The 22,426-nt window shown below is 40.6% G+C and overlaps 1 long non-coding RNA gene across 1 annotated transcript in view; it reads right to left on the reverse strand.

The window, feature by feature from the left end:
- The window catches only part of LOC118972516 (uncharacterized), a 301,420-nt gene extending 279,404 nt beyond the window's left edge, over positions 1 to 22,016 (reverse strand). The window contains exon 1 of the long non-coding RNA XR_012128977.1: positions 21,862 to 22,016. This is a non-coding gene — a long non-coding RNA (uncharacterized lncRNA). The remainder of the gene's footprint in view (positions 1 to 21,861) is intronic.
- Between the last annotated feature and the right edge of the window lie 410 nt (positions 22,017 to 22,426).

The following is a 22,426-nucleotide window of genomic DNA, read 5'->3' on the forward strand; positions in this document are numbered from 1 at the left end:
CTTTCCCTACCTCTCCCCATCAACCTTGCTTCTCTCAAAGTCAACCTAGGTCATACATCTTTCCTCTGGAGTCAGAACACTTGATATATTGTTAAGTAAGTAAGCTGATTCCCAAATGTTGGCCCACGTCCCCCCTGTCCCTTCAGAGTCAGTGGGGGCCATAATGACCTCATGTGACAACCTTCTAGTTTGGCTAGAACTGCCTTTATTGTGAAGTATTAAGCAAAAACCTAGATAGCAAACCTGTAAGTGTTAGCTTTCATCTGTGTCCTCATTTTCCAGTTGATAAAATGAGTCTCAGGCAAGCCATTCAGGAAAAAGCCAAGCACTCCAAAGACTACTTTTAATTCACTAGGACACACAGAATTAGAATAGATAGAAAGACTGACTTTAGCAAGTTTCTACCAAGAAAGAATAATTATGTCATCTTTCAACCTTAACATTAAATGAAAGTACTTGACTGAATAAGGTGAAATAATCCTGAGTATCTCCTTATTTCAAGATTTATGTGATCTTCTAGGGGCAAAGATGTAACAATAACAGAAAAAAGAGTCCATAAAAGCATTCAGAGGTAAACAAATATTTTGTCTCCTAACCCTAGAGTTGGTGCTGAAGTTCAAGGTAAATTTAGATTAGATTTTAATGGTTAGCATAAACACTAGGATGCTCTGCAAGCTGTTGCATGTGCCAGTTGAATATTAAAAGCTGCTGGACCAGCACTGAAAGACAGGCCCACTGAATTGATGTTATTCTTTAAATCATCCTCTGTGGAATGTTGCCTCACAGACATAGAGCACTGAAATGTTACACTTCAGAGGTTTGGTGCAGGACCCAGTTTAACCAGAATTTGTTGTATTTTGTGCAAGCCTAGGGTGTTGGGCTGCTAGGAGCCTGGCCTGGGTGCAGGTGTAGTGAAGGACAGGCTGAAGAGGAAGCGGGGTGAGAGGCAGGATTTTGTCAGAGAAAAACTGTTGAACAGGGTGGGGTTCAGGGTGAAGAGGAACTAGAGTTAAACTTACACTGAAGCTAGGAGAACTGGGCAAATGTCTTCAATTCAAAAGCCTGTGAGAGGGGGACATAAACTTCATGAAAGAAAATGTCACAAAATCTGAATGTAGGGGACTCAAAATGGAAGGCAAGACAGGACAACCACATGGAGAATGTCACATTCTGGACACAACTCTAAATACCCTGCAGAAATGACTGCTTCTTTGGCTATGGGGATGAGGGAGCTAGAAAAGGTCCCAAGCCTGTTGTATGTTCTTACAAAGCTTCATCTCTTTTCAAGAAATATTCACCCATTTGTTATATCATTTGCCCATCACATCTTCAGCGACTTGGGTATGGCATGAAGAACTACACCTACTTTTAGTTAGGAAATATAAAGTGTAATAGGTTTCTCATTTCCTTTTTTAAAGTCAATAAGCAATTATCATTTACCCTTACATGCTAGGCAAGTGTTGGGGAGACTACATAAAATGAAGACCCGTTCTCATGGAAGTTACCACTGAGGTCACACAGCACTTGACAAGGTTTGTAGAGATGATCCCACCTTGAGATACATTATCCTGTTTTCATTACACCCTGATATCTCTTAACTGGACACACAATTTCCATAACTTGTTTGATGGTTAAAGTACTAACTATACAATTAGCAAGTGAGGCAGAGAAAACAGATTAGTTTACGGTGTTAACTGTTTAACATGAGGGCTAAATAATCCTTTAGAAATAATGAAGATGTTACAAATTTAATTAAAAATGTCTTACAGACTGTTATGACTGATATATTTCCAGGGTAGGAAACAAAAGCAAAAAGTGTCATTTAATTTAGTCACTTGAAATATTAATTGAACAACTACTGTAAGTTGGCTGTGGACTACTGTAAGTCTTTCTCCTGGGAGAGGAAGATAGGAAAAAATCAAATCCCTTCTACTGTGGAAGTCGATACTGATCATACTTATCAAAATACCTAACTATGGATACCCATTACTTTTACAATAAAAAGGTAATAAATTGTGTTTGCTGGCTAGTACAAGTCACCACACGGGAAAACAGTCATAGTTCAGAAGATTCTAGATGATATAACTGCAGGATTATTTACAGAACACTGCATGGCCTTGCATTCTGATTTCATGTAATAACACCCTGATTGAAGGCTTCAATGTCAGAGTCAAATTTAGTTCTTCCACTTGGAGATTATGATAATCAGAATCTTCTGTCACTAGGTCCACATGGTTTGAAATACATTGCACTCCAACAGTGAGGTGACAATGTTACCAGACATGGGTTCTTGGTCTCCTTGTGAGAAAGAATTCAAGAAGAGATGCAAAAAGGCATTGAACCTTAAGAGTTTATTGGAAAATGAGATTTTAGAGAAAGACAAGAATATACACCCAAGAGTTGGGGTGTGGGCAGACCCACAGGGAGTCAAGCAGGGGAAACAATAGGGAGCCTTTTTCACATGGAGATGAATATTCACTAAGGAGGGTTAGGTTTCAAAGGGAACAGGTAGCGTTTTTAAGGAGTTCAGGCTTGCTGCCTGCTCCCATCGGCCATTTTTTACTCTGTTTGGTCCCCATCAGAATTGTCAGTGAGCAGGAAGGAGTGATTTTGTACTATGCTAATGACAAAGGGGCATGATTTTTACTACAGTAATGAATTTTAGGGTGAAGTTCAGGTCCATTTGTCCGCCATGTTGGAACTAGCCGGATTTGGCTGGTCTGTAATCTGTATTGTCACTCCCTTCATCCTGCAGGAACAGCTTACACAGAATGTGTAGAATACAAGCGAATATCTAGCCACATGTAAACACCGGCCAAAGTCGCCCTCCCCCTCCCGTGCTTATGCCTGGCTATTTACCTACTATAACAATATGAGGAAAACACTATGAAATTAATTTTTCTCCCATCTTTTCTAATGAAATTTAATAAATTTTCCTCTGTTATTTTAAACAAATCAATGCATTATATTTCATCCAAAACTTCTTTACACTTCTCTTACGTGCTTAAGAGAAATGCAAGCTAACACCTAAGCAGGCAAGGAGGAAGAGAAAGAAACATATGCATTTAAAGCCCAGATCTGCTCTAAGCAACCTTTTGCTTTTCCTATAAAATGGAATATATGCACGTGCATATTTTTTGGTTGTGAGAATTAATAAGTACATAGAAAAATCCTAGCATAGTCCCTGGGATCATTCCAAGGGGAATACAAATATCGTTCCAAGGGGAATTTATCTTTATATATGGTATGAGGTAGTAATTAAATCTGCTGTCCAACAAGCCAATTTATCCTAACATCCATTCATGAGTCATACACTTTCCTCACAGATTTTTTTTTAATTCAAAGTTTTGACTTACAAAAGTGAAATACACTCACTGTAAGAACTTCATATAATGCAACAAAAAAGAAGTAAAAGGTTTCTGTTATCTCCTCCCAAAAGAATTCTATACCTGTGTCAGCCTTAGAAAAGGAAGAAAATTCGGATAAAAGCTACAACATAAATGAATCTGGCAGACATGCTAAGTGAAATAAGCCAGTCACAATAGGGCAAATACAATTCCACTTAACATTAGATACCTAGAACCATCAAATTCAAAGACAGAAAATAAATGGTGGTCTCCAGGGGCTGGAGGAACCGAGGAACGGGAGTTGTTATTTGACGGACACAGAGCATTAGTTTAGAAAGATGAAAATGCTCTGCAACGGGTGCTGATTGCTGCATAGCATGAACGTTCTTAATGCCGCAGAACCGTGCACATAAAAATGGTTAAAATAGAGTTTCATATTATCACCATTTTATCACAATAATAAATAAAATTCACAATTTTTTTAGAAAATAAATGGCAATGGATAGGAACAGAACTGGAAATCCCTAAAGAAATGTAAATGTTTAATAAATATATAGAAATATACTCAGTTTTACTAATAAATGATACGGAAATTTTAAAAGTAACTTTACTGAGATATTATTTATGTGTCATAAAGCATAATACTTAGTGTCTTCAGTATATTGACAATGTGGAACCATCACCACTGTCCAATTTTAGAGCATTTTTATCACCCCAAATAGAAATCTCAAACCAATTCACTCATTCACTGTTACCTCTCCCAATCACTCATCTACTTTCTGTTTCTATGGCTTTGCCTATTTTATACAAATGGAATCATACAAAGTGTGATCTTTTTGTCTGGCTTCTTTCATTTAGCATAATGTTTCCCAAGTTAATTTATGTTATAGCACATATCAGAATTTATTTCTTTTTAAGGGTGAATAATTATGGATAGGCCATATTTTGTTTAACCATTTATCCATTCATTAGTTGATGGACATTTGGGTTTTCTACTTTTTTGGCTACTGTTAATAATGCTACTATGAGCTGTTATGTAAACATTTTTCTGTAGACAAACATTTTCATTTTTCTTGGATAAATACCTAGGAATGCAATTACTGGGTCAAAGGGAAACTCTATGTTTAATAATTTAGGGAACTGACAGACTTTGTAAAGTGGCATTCTCTCCGACAGTGGGTTTTGATTTCTGTGTATGCTCATTAACACTCAATTATCTGACTTTTCTGATTCTGGTATCCTAGTGGGTTCAAAATGGTATTTCATTGTGATTTTTATTTACATTTCCCTAATGACTAAAGACGTCAAGCATTTTTTCATATGCTTACAAATCATTTGTATGTCTTCCTTGGAAAAAAGTCTCATCAAATCCTTTGCCCACTATTTAATTAGGTTATTTGTCTCCTTATTGTTGCATAAGTTATGCAGATTTATACAATGGAAGCTAATAGCCATTTAGGTAACTGGAAAAAGTGTCAAGGTCATTGTGTGGGAATGTGTGAGAAAACAGGGTCTCTCTTAGCTGTTAATTAAACACAACATTTGTAGAAGATGATTGGAGAGTACATCAACATTTTTTTTACATGGTCACACTGACCCCCAAATTCATCTGAGTCGATCTGATAGAACTAACTCACACAGAATGATATATAGATTAAAAAACTACTAGCTAAAATGTACTATTTATAATAGCACAAACATGGCAACAACCTATATATTCACCAACAGGAGCTTAGAAAATGAAATACATTTATAAAATGGAATACTAGGAAATCATTACAGAAGATAAAAGTATATCTTTGGTCCTAGTATGAAAAGATGTATGCAGGTATCTTACAGTTAGAGCAAGAAGCGGTAACAGAATGATGCATAGAAGAACCTTTTTAAACTAAATAACTAGGTATGTGCGTATGAACTGAGAAAATCTAGGAGCCAAAACCCTATTTTGAGTCCCAAACTTAAACAATTTTCCACAAATCACGGCACTTTAACAGTTTGAGAATCATAATACATATCCTTTATTCTCTATTTCCTTTATGGAAATACCAGCCTTTCCTAAGATTACTTCTGTCTTTGAAAACAACGTCAGGGCCATGGGAATAACCCCCATGTACAAAATGATGAGGATTTCGGGCTCGAGAGAGATCTCAGGAAATTGCTGGTTTCTAGAAGTCAGTTGAAAACAAGTTGATCAGCTCATGTGTCAAAGGGCTTCAGCGGAAGACCTTATTCCACCTGCTTTGTGCTACCACTGAGTCCTGACCTGCCCACTGCCTCCCAGCCAGTCTGTCAGAGTTCAGGCCTTTTCTCTTCTCGGGCAAAGATGCAGGCTCTCCACCTGCGGCTGCCACAGCACAGGGACACAGGGTGGTATGCCTAGAGTACCATAAGCTACCTAAGCTATAGAGTATTTCCAGGATGACAAAGTCACTCATTGCTACATTATATGAAATTCTTTTAATATGAAAAACCTTGAAAACATGTACCACAGAGAATGGCGACCCTAATAAGACCCTCCAGGGTTTTGACACTGCTAATACGTATGTGAGGATTCCAAACGACCATCTGACAAGCTCTCCGCTGTACCATACTCTCTCCAGTATGTGTGGTTTAATGGATGCTGTTTACCTCTTTGCTGAAAGCTAAGCCAAGATGGTTTTGGGTCCCTAGGGCATCCTGGCTAAATGGTAAATGGCTGTGACTGTTTTTCAAAACAGCAGGTCAAGACCCATTAGACGGCTGTGAAATCAGTTTAGTAGGTCATGACTTGTGGGTTTTGTGTTTTTTTTTCAAGGAAATAGAATAAGAAGTATCAGAGTACACTGGATATAAGGATAGTCATTGTTTTTAAAGATATTTCAGTTTGTATATTTGTGTGTGAATAAATCACAATCTATTTCTTATTGTGGGTCTCAATAAAAACATTTTGAAAGCTGCTGTTCTATCTTTCCTATGATCTTATAGGTGGCAAAGCCAGAGAGAGGCTCACCTTGTAACAAAAATAGGTTGCCCTTACAACAAACTCAGTGCCCATGCAGTGACTTCACAGGGCTAGGCAGGGAGCCCTCAACTCTCTCCCACTGATCATTACAGTGAATCAAATTCCTAGCCCAACCCAAACCAGAATTCACTGGATAATGAAGACACTTAACATGTCAGGGTGGTGGAACTGTGGGGTGGGTCTCCTTTCTTTACTACTTGATATAAATTAAAATCAAGAGGAAAAAAATGCACTCTGTAAGATTACCTAGGCTTGGGTGAGGGGTTTGAGAAAAACACCATACATTGCTACTTTAGTGGCACACAGAATAGCTTTTTTAGAATTTAGAAGGAATTACCAACACTAAGTTACCCTGCAATTCTGCTAATGAAGTTGAGTGGCTCTTTCAAGATCATACAACTTATGGGAAAGCAGGAAATAAAAGCAGCTCCTGCTTGACTCCATATCTGATGTTTCTTTCTCCTGCACTCTCGTTGCCTAGTGGGCAGCTGGCTGACATAAACAGCCTTTGCTGTAGAGAAGACAGCTGGGAAGAAGCAGGGAAAGGGAGGAGACACACAGGGCAGGGAAATAAGATTCCACCAAAGAAAACTTGTACAATTTGACCATTTTATCTAGAACTGCCTCAGGTGGGAAGCATGCTCTTTAGTTACAGTATCCTGGAAAATAATTCTGAGATGATCATATTTGGGACAGAAGACACCTTAGAGTGGATACTGACTCTTTTTTAGACACTGGGAAACTGAAGTTCAGAGAGAAAAGACTTAATGAGGGTCACCCAGCAGCCTGGATGAAGAGCAAGGACTTAAGTCCCAGTGGCCAAACTCCCAAGCCATGAATTTGTCCATACCATGCCCTCCCTTCTCCATAAAGACAGATCACAACAAATGACAACAACGAAGTGCTCCAAACCTACAAGGAGCCAAAGGAGAGCTGAGATAAAAGTTGATAGAAGTTCCTCTTGAGAACCAATCTTCAACAGTTTAGGAGAACTGGCGTTGTGTCTGCTTCATAGCAGTGCAAATGCTCTCAGAGAAGAAACCACCACCTATTTCTTAACTTAGTTTATTTACAATGACTCTTTACTTCCTAACGTGCTCCTGGGCAAAGTGGATCACATGGATATTTGGTGCAAAATAAGTTCATGATCTTTGGGTAACTTTCTCCTTCACTGACACTTCAGAGTTCTTAGATGCCCATTTCCCAATGTCAGAAAAAAATAGAGTCTCCAGAGACTGGCTAGACTTAGAAGAGTCCTTCAGGAAACTTTTATTCCTGGAAGACACAAGTGATCAATATTTGCGGGTGATGTTATTACAAGTTTTTGTAAAAGTTGAAGAGGATGCAAATGCAAGAGTCAGCAAACTAGACTTCTCAGCTCCTCTTAGTGGACGGCTCAACGGCTGTGGTCATCCTGCTTACTGGGCTTTGTAGAGCCTGTTCAAACAGAACTCCTGACGAACAGAAACGATGCTAATGGAGACATTATTGATGAAAATACATGCATGTCTCCTAAACAGTAAGTCAAATGTAGGAACAGCTATCCATTCCCAGAAAATTCTGAGAAGTAACTTGACAGCAGGATAAAAAATAAAGTTTTCAGACTTACAGAGACTTGTATTCAAATCCCAGCTCTGACATTTTTCTAGGAATAATGGTTTGAGATTTTGAATAGTAAAGAAACTTACCCAGTTCCCCCAGTTGTAGAATGTGAATACCAGTGTCCTTTTTCATCTTATTGAAATATTGAATAGGTAATATGTGCTCATGATACTAAATATATGAGGTAAAAAAGAATATTCATGAAACAAATTCTTCTCTCCTCTGTCCCACAGCCACTCAATGCTTCTCCTGGTAAAACTATTAACTATTTCCTGAGTTCTTTTCTGGAGATATTCTATGCATTATAAACACATGCATGTACACAATACATATTTTATAACTACATCTGAGTAGCTATCTTTAGCACTGTCGTTAGGCACAGGGGCAATTTTGTAAAGCATCTAGTCCATAGTCTCAGTATTAGAGGACTCTTCAAAGCACTTTACAGAACCACTTATGAAATACAAGGTTTACTGGTGCTCAGATTCAAGCAGCAGTAACTGGGAGGAAGCCATTCCCGCCGACAGCTGAGGAGGAAGAACACCTGCCACATCACTCAGCTGACATGCTGTATGGTACTGACGATGCCAGCCATCTGGTCCTTCTCCTTCCACAGCCAAAGCATCATAAATTATCCTTTGCAGCAATCAAGTTCTGCCCCTTTCTGAAGCAAGCCTCCATGGTGAAAGGAATACATCAGGCCAAATAAAACTAGGGACAAAAACTGCTGGGAAGTCTTCCTATCAAAGGACATGGTTGCAAAGGAATTTTAAGTGGATCTTGGAAGCCAAATTGGAAATTTGGCTTAAGATTAACTTTAAATGAAGAGACACCATTGAATTCAGCTTAATAAATGAAAAAATCTCAAGAGATCCAAAGACAAGTATAGAGCTTTTAAACTATTCCACATTTGAGTTGGAAGGTCTATTTGTACAGATACATTACTGTTCCTAATTTTCACCTTTGCTTAGGTTCATGCCATTTGACATGTGATTTTTGAATTTTTCCCATTAAAGGCAGAGCTGGGGTTTGAACATAAGTGTCTGTAACTCTGAAAACTTATTTTTTACCACCTCTTTGCCTTCTGTTTTAGCCATATGGCATGTTTTGGCCAAAATAGTGTAGTTAAAAAGGTCAGTGATAACAGTTCTGACCTCAAACTGTGATAGGCAGTGAATGTTTCTACTTGCCCCATCTGCTTTTTGCCATCACCATGAGAAAATCAGGCTATGGATAATTTACTGGTCCAAACAGAATGACAATCACAGGTGCATTAGAACTTGATCCTATCTAGGAGACAAGCCAAGCCTAGATCACTTGAACCCCAGCCAAACTGACCACGCACGAGTGAGAATATATGATGGTGTTTTTTAGTCAGTGAAAGTTGATGTGGTTTGTTAAACAGCTAACTATATCAATAGCTGACTTATATATTCTCATAGATTGTTTTTTTCCTAAACAGGAAGGAACACTTTTATGTTTCAGCTCAGGATGGTAACAGGTATGTACTGCCTTTTGCTGCATTGTATTGAACCTAAACCAACAATTTACCTTAAGAGGAGAAAGCCCTCTAAGTTTAGAGAGGTCAAACTTCTTGCTTATTATTATATAGCTAAGTGGCAGGAAATGTAGAATTGAACTTTCCTCCCTCCCATGTTAGGGAACAATGACCTTAAGGCAGGATTTTTCAACCTTGCCTCTATTGACATTTTGAGCCATCTCTAATCTCTACTTACTAGATGCCAGTGGCATCCCCACCCCAGTTTGAATACCAAATATGTCTCCAGACATTACCAAATGTTCCATAAGGAGTAAAACTGTCCCCAGGTGAAAACCATTGAGAAACCCCAACATTTTGGACTAGATCATTTTTAACTGCTGAAGCCGTATGGTTTTTATGCTGAGCTAAATAATGTTTAAAAGAATGCAGACTAGCTAAAACACAAGGCTGATACCTTACTTACACAAGTTCTACTCCAAGTATTCAAGACACTGGAAGCCACAGTCATTAATCAACTTAAGTCTAACATGTAATATCAAATTTAGCATCCTCATCAGCCACCAGGAATTTCTTTGTAGTTCAAATGCTTTTATGAAACAAACTTCTAGAAGCCCATTCTTATAGATCCATTGGGTGCCCCCCTGGTTTTTTGGTCCTCTCATCTTTTCTTTATTATAACTCAAAGAATCTGAAGGACCAGCAGGAAGGGAGAAAATTATTTTTCTTTGTCAAGATTTTCCTAACTCTTGACCAAGATTTGCAAGCACTCTTGGCTCATTCATCATTAAGGGATATCTGATCATACTGACTTTCACACAGCACTGAAGCAGCGCTCACCTTAGCACACAATCGAACTCATTGGCTCATCATATACATTTCTTACCCTATTAACTATTGATATCCTTTTATAAGAGTCCTTCCCTCTCTGGATGCCCATTAGCATCTCTCAGAGGGCTTTTATAATGCACAGATGCTTAGCCTCACCTCAGACCACTTAGGTCTGAGTCTTTGGCAACAAGTCTCTGGCAATAAGCACTGGCATTTAAAAATTAAAAAACAGCCCTATGCAATTCCAGTGTGCATCCAGGAACTGGATAACATACTGCTTTAAAATGTACATTATATGATGTCACACTCATGCTCAGAATGCCCACTACATCAAAACCACCACCCAAATTTCTTACCAAAGTCCATACGTGTTCTACATGACTTAGTCCCTGGCTGTCTGTCCTCATACCCAGATGTTCCCCAACTCTTCAAAGTTCTTCTCCCCTTGATGTTCCCTTCTCCTGGAATACACTCCCTCGTATATTAACATGGTTCATAACATGACTTCATTCACGTCTCTCCTAAAATATCGCCTCCCCAGAGATGCCTTCCCTGACCTGTCTGTAGAAAAGAGCACCTTGTTACTCTCTATGCCCCGGGCTTGTTGTATTTTCTTTGGAAAACATGAACACCTGACTGGGATATATCTGTGTATTAGCTCCTTATCTCCCTTCACATGACTGTAGGACTGGCTATGTTTTGGTTCAGTTCAACATGCCCTGCGTCTTTACAAGTGCCCAGAACCAAAAGGGCACTCAGGAAGTATTTGCTGAACATTTTAACAAATAAGAACACAAAACATGTTCATGTTCACTCTCTTTGAGGCACTGTGCTGCTCCAGAACACTATGGGCTCATTTCATCCTCGGGGTAATTCCCTCAAGTGTTGAGTCCAACCTATAGTACATGTATTTTATAATTATAATTAATAAACTTGAGAATAAGAACATTTAAGAAAACATCCAAGATCAAAGAGATAATAAATTTCAAGGTCATGATTAGAACGCAGAGGTGTTCCACTCCTGAATTTATTTTTTCTCCCAACACCGACAGCAAGCAGGTTGGGTGAGGAGCATGCACCACACACAGTCCTCTCACTGGGCCGCTTACTCAGAGTGGAGAAAACCCAGGCAGCTGAGCTACTCAGGTTGTTGACTGCCACAGACCAGCTCTGTAACTGAGTAAAATGCTGAACTTCATTGCCCCAAGTTTTCTTACCTATAAAATGATAGGTTTGAGTGACATGATTTTTTAAGAACCTCCAGGGCTCGAGAATTCTACAGGAAACAAGACTGGACTTGTTCTATAGCCACAGACTGCAGAACCCCTAGGAGAATGTGTACAAAAGTCCGGATTCAGGTCAACATGGGGGTTGGACTTCTAACAAACACAGTTTTGTGGACATGACAAGTCTCTGTCCCTGTGCGGTTCAGTCTTGTCTTTGGGGAATAGTAGAAGAACTTTGTCCCTTGTACTATAGGTTGGATTTTAAAACTTCCCAGCTCCTTATTGATTCTATGATGCTTTATGCTTATGAAACACTATGTTCATTAAATAACTACTACTCTCTGATTTGCTTTCCTATCTCAGCACAGGGAAATGGCCTGGCTCTGTCTCATCCTGAGACCTGGTTATTGGGCCTGAGCCAGTGTGATTAAGGAGACCCAAAGCCCAGCCACACTTTGCTCTGCCCCTGCAGGAAGCAGTCACCACAGTGCTCCATCCTTTATCATTGGTCCTGCGTATAACCCATGGGGAGGAAGCACAGCCAATCAGCATCCAGACTTTCCAAAGAGGAAACTGACGACTTGGATCCCAGCAGCTGGTTTTATTATCCCCACAGAGAGTGTGTGCAGGTGAAGTTCCTCATGGAAAGTCAGTCAGCGGTGGGAGAAGATTCCAAGTTGTTTATTTGCAAGTGAGAGCTTTATTTTCAAACAGCTCTTAGAGGAAGCTTGTCACTAAGGACAAAGCTGAATTTTCTATTTCAAGCCTTAATTCTCTAAAGGGCTTAACTGTTTTTCCTGCTGCTTCTACTTTCAGAAATAAACAAAATGCCTACAGTGATGTCAATGGCACCACTCATCAGATAGCAGGCTTCACTAAAGTAACAGATGAAGTCTTCCCTTCAGGCCCAAACAAACTGCAGAAACCCTGCAAGCTTTCAGCACGAAGTGGGCCTTTCATTTCTTTTTAACTCAGGCTGTTGCTATGATTTTTATCTCAAATTGTTATATTAGGGGCTAGGGTTAATAACCTCTCCAGCTCTACTTAAATGTAGTGAAATCTAAATTTTATTAAAGTTGATATCTTCTGTTCTGCAGAAATTCTGATAGAAACAAACACAGCTTCAAAAAACTATGTCCCAAAAACAAAACTGTTGCTGACACTACTTACGAAATACTACTTGGGGCTGGCTCAGCAGGGTTAACTAGACACGAAAATAGAAATGTTTACCTAGCTCCAGAGGGACAGAAGGAAAGAGCATACTTGGTGAAGATGCCTCAGGGCACTCTTGATGGGACTCAGAGCAGACACTGGGGCTGAACACTGAAATCTCATTCACTCAACTCAACTGGTCTCCCTGTTACTCCCATAACCCTGATAGTAAAGGAAATTAAGTCAGATGCTCTGCTGACTCAACACTTAGGTTGCTGTCATTTCCTGTCTGAATCATAAAGTACTCCAACATTTCCCTTTCTCGATGTATTGTTTCCTATTGCTACTGCAACAAATTACCACAACCTTAGTGGCTTACAATACCACAAATTTATAATCATATACTTCCGCAGGTCAGAAGTTGGTATGAATCTCACTGGGCTAAAATCAAGGTGTTAGCAGAATTGTGTTCCTTTCTGTAGGTTCTAGGGAAGAAACTGTGTTCCTGCTCGTTCAGGTTTTCGGCAGAGTTCAGTTCCTCGTGATGCAGGACTGAGCTCCCCGTTTCCTTGCTATCACCTGAGGGCTCGTGACTGCTGGGATCAGAGTCATCATCTGCCGGTGGAGATGCCGTAGGAATCACACAGTGAGACCTCCCTGCTGTCTGCAGCAGTGCACAGCTCCTTTCCTTCCCCACCTTCACCTCTCATACCCTCCAGCGCCACAGCGAGTGCACACCTGCCACTGGCTGATCAGGTTCAGAGGCATTCATTAGGCTGTGTTTTCCAGGGTACAGAGCCTTTGCAGAAATACATAAATAAGCCTATTTGGAGGAAATTCTTTTTAGGAATTTCATTTCATGAGAATGGACTGAAAAAAACAGTTGAGGATTCCCAGCCCTGCTATCTTGCCCTCCTAAGGCTGTGCTCTGGCTTTGGAGTTGTTCAGACCTGAAAAGATGTAGGGGCTGAGAGATTCTGAGCATTGGCACATATCACACCATTCTCCAGGTCTCCTTCTTTGGGGCTTGTAGCATCCCATAGGAAGATATGCTCTTCCCAGAAGGGCCATTCATTCCTTCCTGCCAGAATGGTGAATCAGAAGAGCAGGATCAGTGGAAACCTGAGGGAAGGTCACCAGCTGGCTCCCCTGGTTTGCTTTGCTTCTAGGCTCAGCCAGCCACTTGTATGGGTAAAAGGAGCATCTCTCAGGTCAACAGGACCTCAGGCAACTGAGGAACTACAGCTGCAGCTCTACACTGGTCCAGGGACCGAGGCCGTCAGTAGTAAGGAAAGCATTACTTTGCCTGGTGTCACTCTCTTCCTCTGGAACTCAAAGGAGGTTAGGTGGCCAGATATTGATACATGCAAGGATTCAGTATCCTGAACCTTAACTATTTCCATCCCTCCCATTCTGTCTTCCTTCATTTTATAGATATGGAAACCAACATAGAGATGCAAGTTCATTTAGAGATGATCACCTTGCTGGCTCAAGGCAGAACTGGGCACAGGGCTCAGCAGACATTATTACTGTTCTCTCCATTCACTGTTGAATGAATGAAGCAATAACTGAATACATTTCAATTACCTGACATGTCTAGAAAATAGGGAATTCTGGCCAAATGAGGAACAGACCATTTTAGTAAGTGTTGTAGCTCAGTCCATCACTGCTCTGCCTTGGTACTAAAATATATTTTGGGGGGTACTTAACCTGCCAGGCTGGGGGATCTCTCATCCCTGTGCTTGCAAAAACAGCACTCTGCCACACACTGAACTTCAGCCTTGGGAGAAAACCATCCATCACACAGTTAACACTTAAAAGACTTCTTGAAAATGGCAGAGGTGAGGTAGCTACTGACAACTTTAGCTAAGCTGAATAAATCTGGGGGAAAAAATAAAACCCTGCTCCCCAAATATTACAGAACAGAAAGAAAACTGCTTCAGCAATACAGTAGAAATAGTAATTATTTCTAAATATTTTGATTCAAAACTAAGGGCTAGAAAAGTATCCAAAAAATAAGAATTGGCATATGTTTATGAAAGCAATTACTGAGAGAAAATGTGAACTTCTAGATAACTCTGGCATCCTCAGCTGGCTGCCTAAACTGAGAAAAGAATGAGGCTGTTGTGGAAGTCTTAAAACCTCCTGCTGAATGCCCTGCAAATGGGTTAAAAGCCTTTGTCAGCCATAGCTATTCTTTTGTAATAAAGGCTTTGTATTTGATTTGCTAGAGGCCCTACAGTTGTAATTTACTCTTGATAAAGCAGAAAAGATCTCTGTATTTAGGAGTCCAACAGATATATTTCTCACCTTGTCCTGTCCTACCCCAGGGCCTTTGCACTGGAACACTCGTCTTCCTAGCTGTGTGCATAGCTAGCTTCTCCTTCAGCTCTCAGCCCACTAATAACTCCAGAGCAGCCAGCACAGCCTTATGAAAGGAGTCTCCCTCCATACCCACCACGCCATGACCTGTTTTACTTTCAACAGAGTATTTACTTTCACTACAGTTATTCATGGGTATCTGGGATTGAATTCATTGCTTAACCTCTCTGGGCCTCCCTTAGTTTCTTCATCTAAATAGTGTAAGACATTCCTCACTGCACAAGGTGCTTTTAAGGATCAGATGACAATACATTTAAGCACTTACACCTGGGACTGGCAAAAACTGATGACTCAATAAATCTTAGCTATGCATATTGCCATAACCCAAACACCTTTTTTTATTTACTTTACTGTTTGCTTTTACCCTGCCTTCCACCCCCCCAACTATAGTAGAAGTCTCCCAAGAGGAGGAAGCTGGTCATTGTTCTTCACAAATGTATTTAAAACAGTGTCTGGCATGTACTACTAAAAGGATTTGCTGAATGTATCAATCGCTAACCCAGGGCAAGTCCCAAATTATTTGAGCCTGTTTTAACATCTGTAAAAGGGAGATGACAGCCCATAGCACATATGGTTTTGAAGAATCAAATGAGAATTGACGTCCCTGTTTCTCCAACTGGAATACATATGCCCCAGGGAATCATCTGGAATTCTAAGACTATGTAAAGCTAAACAAGTATATTCAGGGGAAGAACTGTTTTTCAATTTTTATATTATTAATAGGATAATTTTTAAAAACATTAGTTTTTAGTATTTTGTTTTTTCTGCATTTTCTCCCACCCTATTATAAGGAGGAAGTCTGGAATTCTTATTCTTATTCCTTTACCCCAGGAGTATGTGTGTTGTGTGAAAACAGCAGCTCATTTTTGTTCTAAAAAAAAAACTCCAAAAAACTGGAATGCTGAGGACAATTATGCTAATTGGGCCAGAGGGGAAGAGAGGACGAAAGATGCCCCTATGATGAGGAAGAGGTTCTTTCTGGTGGGGTGAAGAAGGGGAAGGGACAGAGTTCCATACAGAGCAGCAATGCCAAAAGGCCCTCCCAGGTGGACAATGTAAGATTCTGTGACTTCAGACACCTCTATGGGACAAGAAACCCAAATAATGGTTAAGAATAATGATTGAGTCTGAATTTCCCACCAGCCAGGAAACGTAGGCACTGAGAGGACGTGAATGCTGGTTTAGAGAAATAAATGTGCCATTTCATACACACACAAGTTATAGAATAAAAATCACTCCAATACATTGCCTCACAAAGCTTACTCATTTCTCATGCTGGCCTGTTTTTTTTTTTTTACTTTTTAATTGAAATAGTTTTTATACAATATTATACTGGTTTCAGATGAAATTAATGATTCATCAATTATAGACATTACTAAATGCTCCCCATAATAAGGATAGTTGTCATCTGTCACCAGAGACACAACAGTATGAGCTATATCCCTATGCTACACTTCCATCACTGTGACTAAATTATTTTATAATTTGAAGTTTATGTCTTTTTAACCCCTTCACCTGTTTCACCCCCTCCCCATGGTAACCAACCATCCATTCTCTGTGTTTGAGTCTATCTCTGTTTTGTTTGTCCATTTGTTTTGTTCTTCAGATTCTACATGTAAGTGAAATCATGGTAGTCATCCTTCTCTGACTTATTTCACTTACCATAATACCCTCTTGGTCCTTCCATGATGTCATATGTGGCAAGATTTCTTTCTTTTTTATGACTGAATAATATTCTGGTGTGTGTATGTATCACATCTTCTTTATCCATTCATCTGTTGATGGGCACTTTGGTTGTTTTCATATCTTGGCTATTGTAAATAATGTGGCAATAAACACAGGGGAGCATATATCTCTTTGAATTAATGATTTCATGTTCTTCAGGTAGATTCCCCAAAGTGGAATAGCTGGGTTGTGTATTTCTATTTTTAGTTTTTTTAGAAACCTCTGTACTGCTTTCCACAGTGGCTGTACCAATGTGCAATCCCACCAGCAGTGTAGGAGGGCTCCCTTTTCTCCACATTCTCACCAACAATCTATTTTTTTAAATTTTTCTTTGAGTGTGAGTATGTATGTGTAGAAGGAAGAATATGTACAAACCCAGAGACTTAAAAATTAATCTGCAGTGACTGATGGGAAAATGTGCTTCAGAATTCAATGAAGCCAATGGTTTTGGCACAAACATCATATCAATAAGCCACTTACAAGAGAATATATTAAATTCTTATCATTGGCATACAGAATTTTGAGTATCCATCAGAGTGGCTGGCCCACAAGCTAGTTTCACATGTGTGTTCTCACTACATAAACCAGATCCTTTATGTAAATTTGTTATGAAAACATATAATATTCATAGTATAATAAGTTCTTTACCATTCACCATCTTTCTTCACTGCAAAATTCCTTTGATGAGTATTTCCCAGAGGTGATAAAAGAGGCTGACCGAAACAGTGACCCTTTCAATCTACCAGTAACATAAGTACCCCTTAAAAATGTGTGTAGAAGAACCGCTAAAGTCTGAAAATGTTTTGCTTGATCACCTGTGGGTAGCATTTGTGAGCACCTCTACTCAGTGCTAAGGTTGTGAAACTCCAACTTACTGATGAAGTACTATCCTGTATAAGAAATATAGTAAGAAATACTATCATCTATACCTACATAATTACATGATTCTGAACTCGTGGAAGACTTGACACCAAGACCCAGAAGAAATTGCTGAAACATTGTACCCACTATGTTGGGTGATGTTTAATTTGTACTAATTGTCCCAAATGGGTAGATGCAATGTAACATATGGCTAAAGAACTGTAAGTATTTTCCTACATTCTTCCTAGTAGAAGATTTAAAATAACATTTCAAGGTGCAAAGTAAATACATATCAAGGACTAGAATACAAAATTGGTATGAACTTGTGACTGGAAATATCTTGCTGTACATTCAGTCCATTGCGGGCCACTTCCATTCAAGTGATACCTGTTAATTCACTCACTTTTATGAGTTCTTTAAAAAACACACTGAGTATGTAATGAGCTTTGACAATACAAAATTGTTTTGCAAGTTCAAGGTACTTTCACTACACAAAGGTATTCAAAGGGATTTCTGAGAGTCCTTGGGTTCTTTTTGCCCCACAACATGGGCTGCTATTTTAACAGCACACCAGGGTTGTTATTGGGTGTTACACATACAACAGCAAGTGCTGGTTGGTAAAATATTGAAATACAGTTGACCCTTGAACAACATGAGGGTTAGGAGCCCCAATCCCTTACACAATCAAATATCTGTATATAACGTTTGACTCCCCCAAAACTTAAGTCATAGCCTGTTGTCCAGAATTCTTGCCAAAAACAAAGTTGATTTGACACATATTTTGTATGTGTTTTATACTGCATTCTTATAATGAAGCTAGAAAAAAAATGTTTTTTCAAATTGTTGCAAATCCCCCCCCCCAAATTTTCCAATATAGCTAATAGAAAAAATTCCACATATGAGCGGATCCAAGCAGTTCAAACCTGTGCTGTCCAACAGTCAACTGTACTTGTATAGTGACTGGTAAATATCTGTCACCCCAAATTCCTACTATCGCTACCCCTGAGAGCCCCAGTAGGTCCCCTGATCCAGCAATTCCCTCCACTAGGGCCCTCCAGAACCCCCCAGACCTTTGTTCTCCCTGCACAATGCCCATGTCATACAGGTTAGGTACTGTGAATATTTCCCACATATTATACTTTTTCTTTTCTTCTCCCTCTATGCCAGCCTTGAGTGCCTTCTGTTCTCCCTGCATCCACTCTTTAACAGCAACTTCAGCCCTTATCTCCACCAGGATGCCCTCTATATTAATAACAGAGTGACTGGTTGAGGAACAGACATATGTTACCTAACACAGCCTTGAGAGTTTTGCTGGGGCCACTGAGATAGAGGCACTTGCTTTCCACTGGGATACAACTATGATAGAATAAAGGCAGAGGGTGGTGATACCATCTTTGTCACCCCAGTGGGAGAGTTCACTGGGGTGGTTGAAGCCAACACAGAAAAAGCCAAGTCCAGGGATGGGGAAAGGCTGTGTGAGTACCCAGATTCAGGTACTTGATGCTAGCTAGATCTATCCCTGGACTTTTCAGGTAAGGAATCCAGAAATGGATCATTTTGCTTGAGCTGGGGTATCAACTGAAACAAAGTTCTAAAACAGAACTTCTAAACCATTTTCCCATCTCTAAAAGGGGAAGAAAGCCTTTAGGCTGAGTCCTCATAGCTAGGATCCTCCTCTTTATGTAAGCCTCTAACATTCATTATTATTATTAAAATCATAAATTAACAAGTTCATAGAAAACACCACTTAAGGCATATGACCTCACTGGGATTCCCAAGTGTAGCAAGAGGCCTAGATATTTTATAATAGCACCTGAGACAGAGAATCTGCAGAGAGAAGGAGAACGGAATGCCGCGAGGGCGCCTGAATACACTCTGTCACAGAATTACCTGATTTCTACCTAAGTAATTACATTCTAATTAACCCAACTGCTGGGTAGTAAGACACAAAAACCAAAGTGGTCTCACACTGGGGAAACAGCCTCTGTTCTCCATTTCCTATATAACAAAGAAAATACGGGAAGAACAGGAAATAAAATTAGTATTTAGAAAATAAAAGTTGGGATTTCTAACTGCAGTGTTTCCCTCCCAGGGGAGGAGGGATGGAAGAGACAGCAAAGACTATCATGATTTGAATTGTGCTCTGCTGTGAGCCGTCTCCCACCAGTAACACAGGAAATGGAGTACAGGGATAGCTCTCAAAACATGGTTACTGGGCAAGCAGCAGCACACCTGCTGGTAAGTTCTTGGGCCCCAGCCCAGACCTACTGACCAGAAACTCGGGGAGATCATCAGTCTGTGATTGGATAAGCCCACTAGGTGCTGCAGATGCACGGGAACACTGCCCTGGAGAGGCCACTGTGTTGGAGTTCTCCGGCCTTGCTGCAGGTGAGAGCAGACAGAAAGCACCTGGGAAGCTTTAGGAACTCCCCAGCCAACCTTCCCGGCCAATTATATCAGAATCCCTAGGGCAGGGATCAAGTGACGGCTGTTGGAAACTCGCCAGCTGGTTTCCAAGTTCAACCAAGTTTGAGAGCCACACTTGAACGTGCCACCGGCTCAATGTAACCGCCACGTCGAGGAGCTAGCAAACCTCTGACTTTTGCTTCTGCTGGCAACCTCTTCAAAGCAGGTGCCCACGTTGAGAGGAATCCCCAGGAACCTGAGCCCTGCCGTGTGCTATCTCAGTGCCTTTCTAGCGCTTAGCAAGAACAGCTCCTCCCCTGCGTTAGTCTCTGACATGCTTCTCTCTCCTTCACAGCATTTATCCCTCTCAAAGCCCATGTTTTTATAGGTTTATCATCCACTATCCCAAGCGGAACTGTAACCGCAGGGGGCACTGCCCTTTTGGCTCAGCACTGTTCAGTAGTGACTAGTTTGGAGCCTGGGACACAGTAGGCCCATAATACCTGGGGGTAGACTGAAAACAGTTTGACATAACCCAGACCTGCAAAGGACAACTTCAGTACTTCCTCAACCACTCTGCTTCAATGATTTCACGGCCCTAAATCACAAAGTGAGTGTGTCTGAGGCAATGAACTCTGGAGATAGAAAAGGATGTATCAAACCCACCTTTTCAGCAGTAACACCATAAACTGAGAGTCAAACTTTTAGTTTTCATTGAATTTGAATAAGCAAGTAGGTTAATTTCCTGGAATTTTACTGCAGCGTAACCCACTTCAAACTAATAAGCCTCTCCTTTTGAAATCTCACTTTAGACAAGACAATCTTTCTGAGGGACTCCAAGAGACCTGTTTTCTCTGATTGCCATTCACAACGTTCAGTTAAAGTTTCTTTCTGGTGTGGCTAAAATGATCCACATTTTGCACAAGTGAATAGAATTACCCTTGGGTCATATATCAGAAGCAGGTGGAAAGTATCTCATTTATTACCTGCCATCCTTTTTCTTAAAAATTCATTTTTCATGAAATCACTTTTAAACCCATAGAAGTTGATAAATTCATTCATGCATTGCATCCCTGAAGATTAGATCATAAAGTTCAGTCAGTAACTGTACGATTCAGTCTTACAGTGGTAACAAAACATCAACAGTAATGAATATATAAAAATATTAATATATTCCCTGCTTAGCTATGCATTTACTATCATTTTGCTCTACTTTACAGGAACATGAGAACAGCTTATGTAAAATATTTCCTATAATGAGAGCACAACATTTTCCATCCACCAACAAAAGAAAACACAAAATTAGAGCCCCAGAAATGCTTAATCGCCCACAAGAAATACTGTAAGCATAAGCATTAGCCAGAACCTTGGCCAGGAAGTCACACTCCACTCTCCTGGCACCTTACCACATTCTCTTCATTCTAATTAATTTTTCAAGTGATAAAAACCTTATCAATATTCCTAAATCAGCTCCAGGTATTTGCCCTGGCTACTCAGCCAGGAGGCCAAGCAACAACAATCGCGGTGCTCCCCACCAGCTAACTTCCTGAGGCTGTGAGGAGCACGATGGGTGCTTCCTTATGTGAAAGGCAAAGAAGAGAGTGAACACCCTGTGGGCTAAGACTTCAGGGGCAGCAAACGTGCTCACTTGTTTAATTTCGGGCGAGAAGGCAAAGCATCACACTTAGAAACTGCACGATGGTTTTAGAGTTAAGAAAAAAAAAACCCAGAAAAACAAAATCGTGAAAACAAGGTATGACAGAAGTGATCGGAAAGGATGGAGGGAAGTGTCAGTCAGAGTGAGCCAAGGCCTCACGTCATTCGTCCTACCTGTCGCACTTCTGATGCGCACCTCGGCTCTGCAGCACGGTGAGGACAGGCTGGGTTTCACCCACCTGCGTCCCGAGGTCGTCCCACCAGCAGCCCGCAGCGTGGGCTTTCTTAGAGGCGCTGTGAAGAAACACGGGCCTCAAAGAAGTTCCCCGTTTGCAGGTGCTAGCCGTGCGTGCGCACGCACACTCACGCACACGCACGCACACACACGCACACCCTGCGCCTACGCAGCCCATTCCCTCCGCGGGGCTCGGGCAGCCCTGCCCCGGGATTCCGCCGGCTCTCCCTCCACCGCCCCTCGCGTGGGCGAGCGCGTGACCCTCCTCTCACAGTCCCTGTTCCTCGCTGCTCAAGGTGCGGTTCTCGGGCCCGCAGCACCTGCCAGACCTGGGAACCTGGAAATGCAGTCTCAGCACTCCGGGCCCCCAAATTAGGTCAGAACCTGTGTACCCAGATCTCCACGTGATTCTTTTTTTAGTTCTTTCAATTTTTCATTTTCTCAATTTTTTCTGTGGTAAAATAACACATGATATAAAATTTCCTACCTAAACCAGCTTTAAGT

Source organism: Manis javanica, chromosome 3 (genome assembly GCF_040802235.1).
Source record: "Manis javanica isolate MJ-LG chromosome 3, MJ_LKY, whole genome shotgun sequence".
Lineage (NCBI taxonomy): Eukaryota > Metazoa > Chordata > Mammalia > Pholidota > Manidae > Manis > Manis javanica.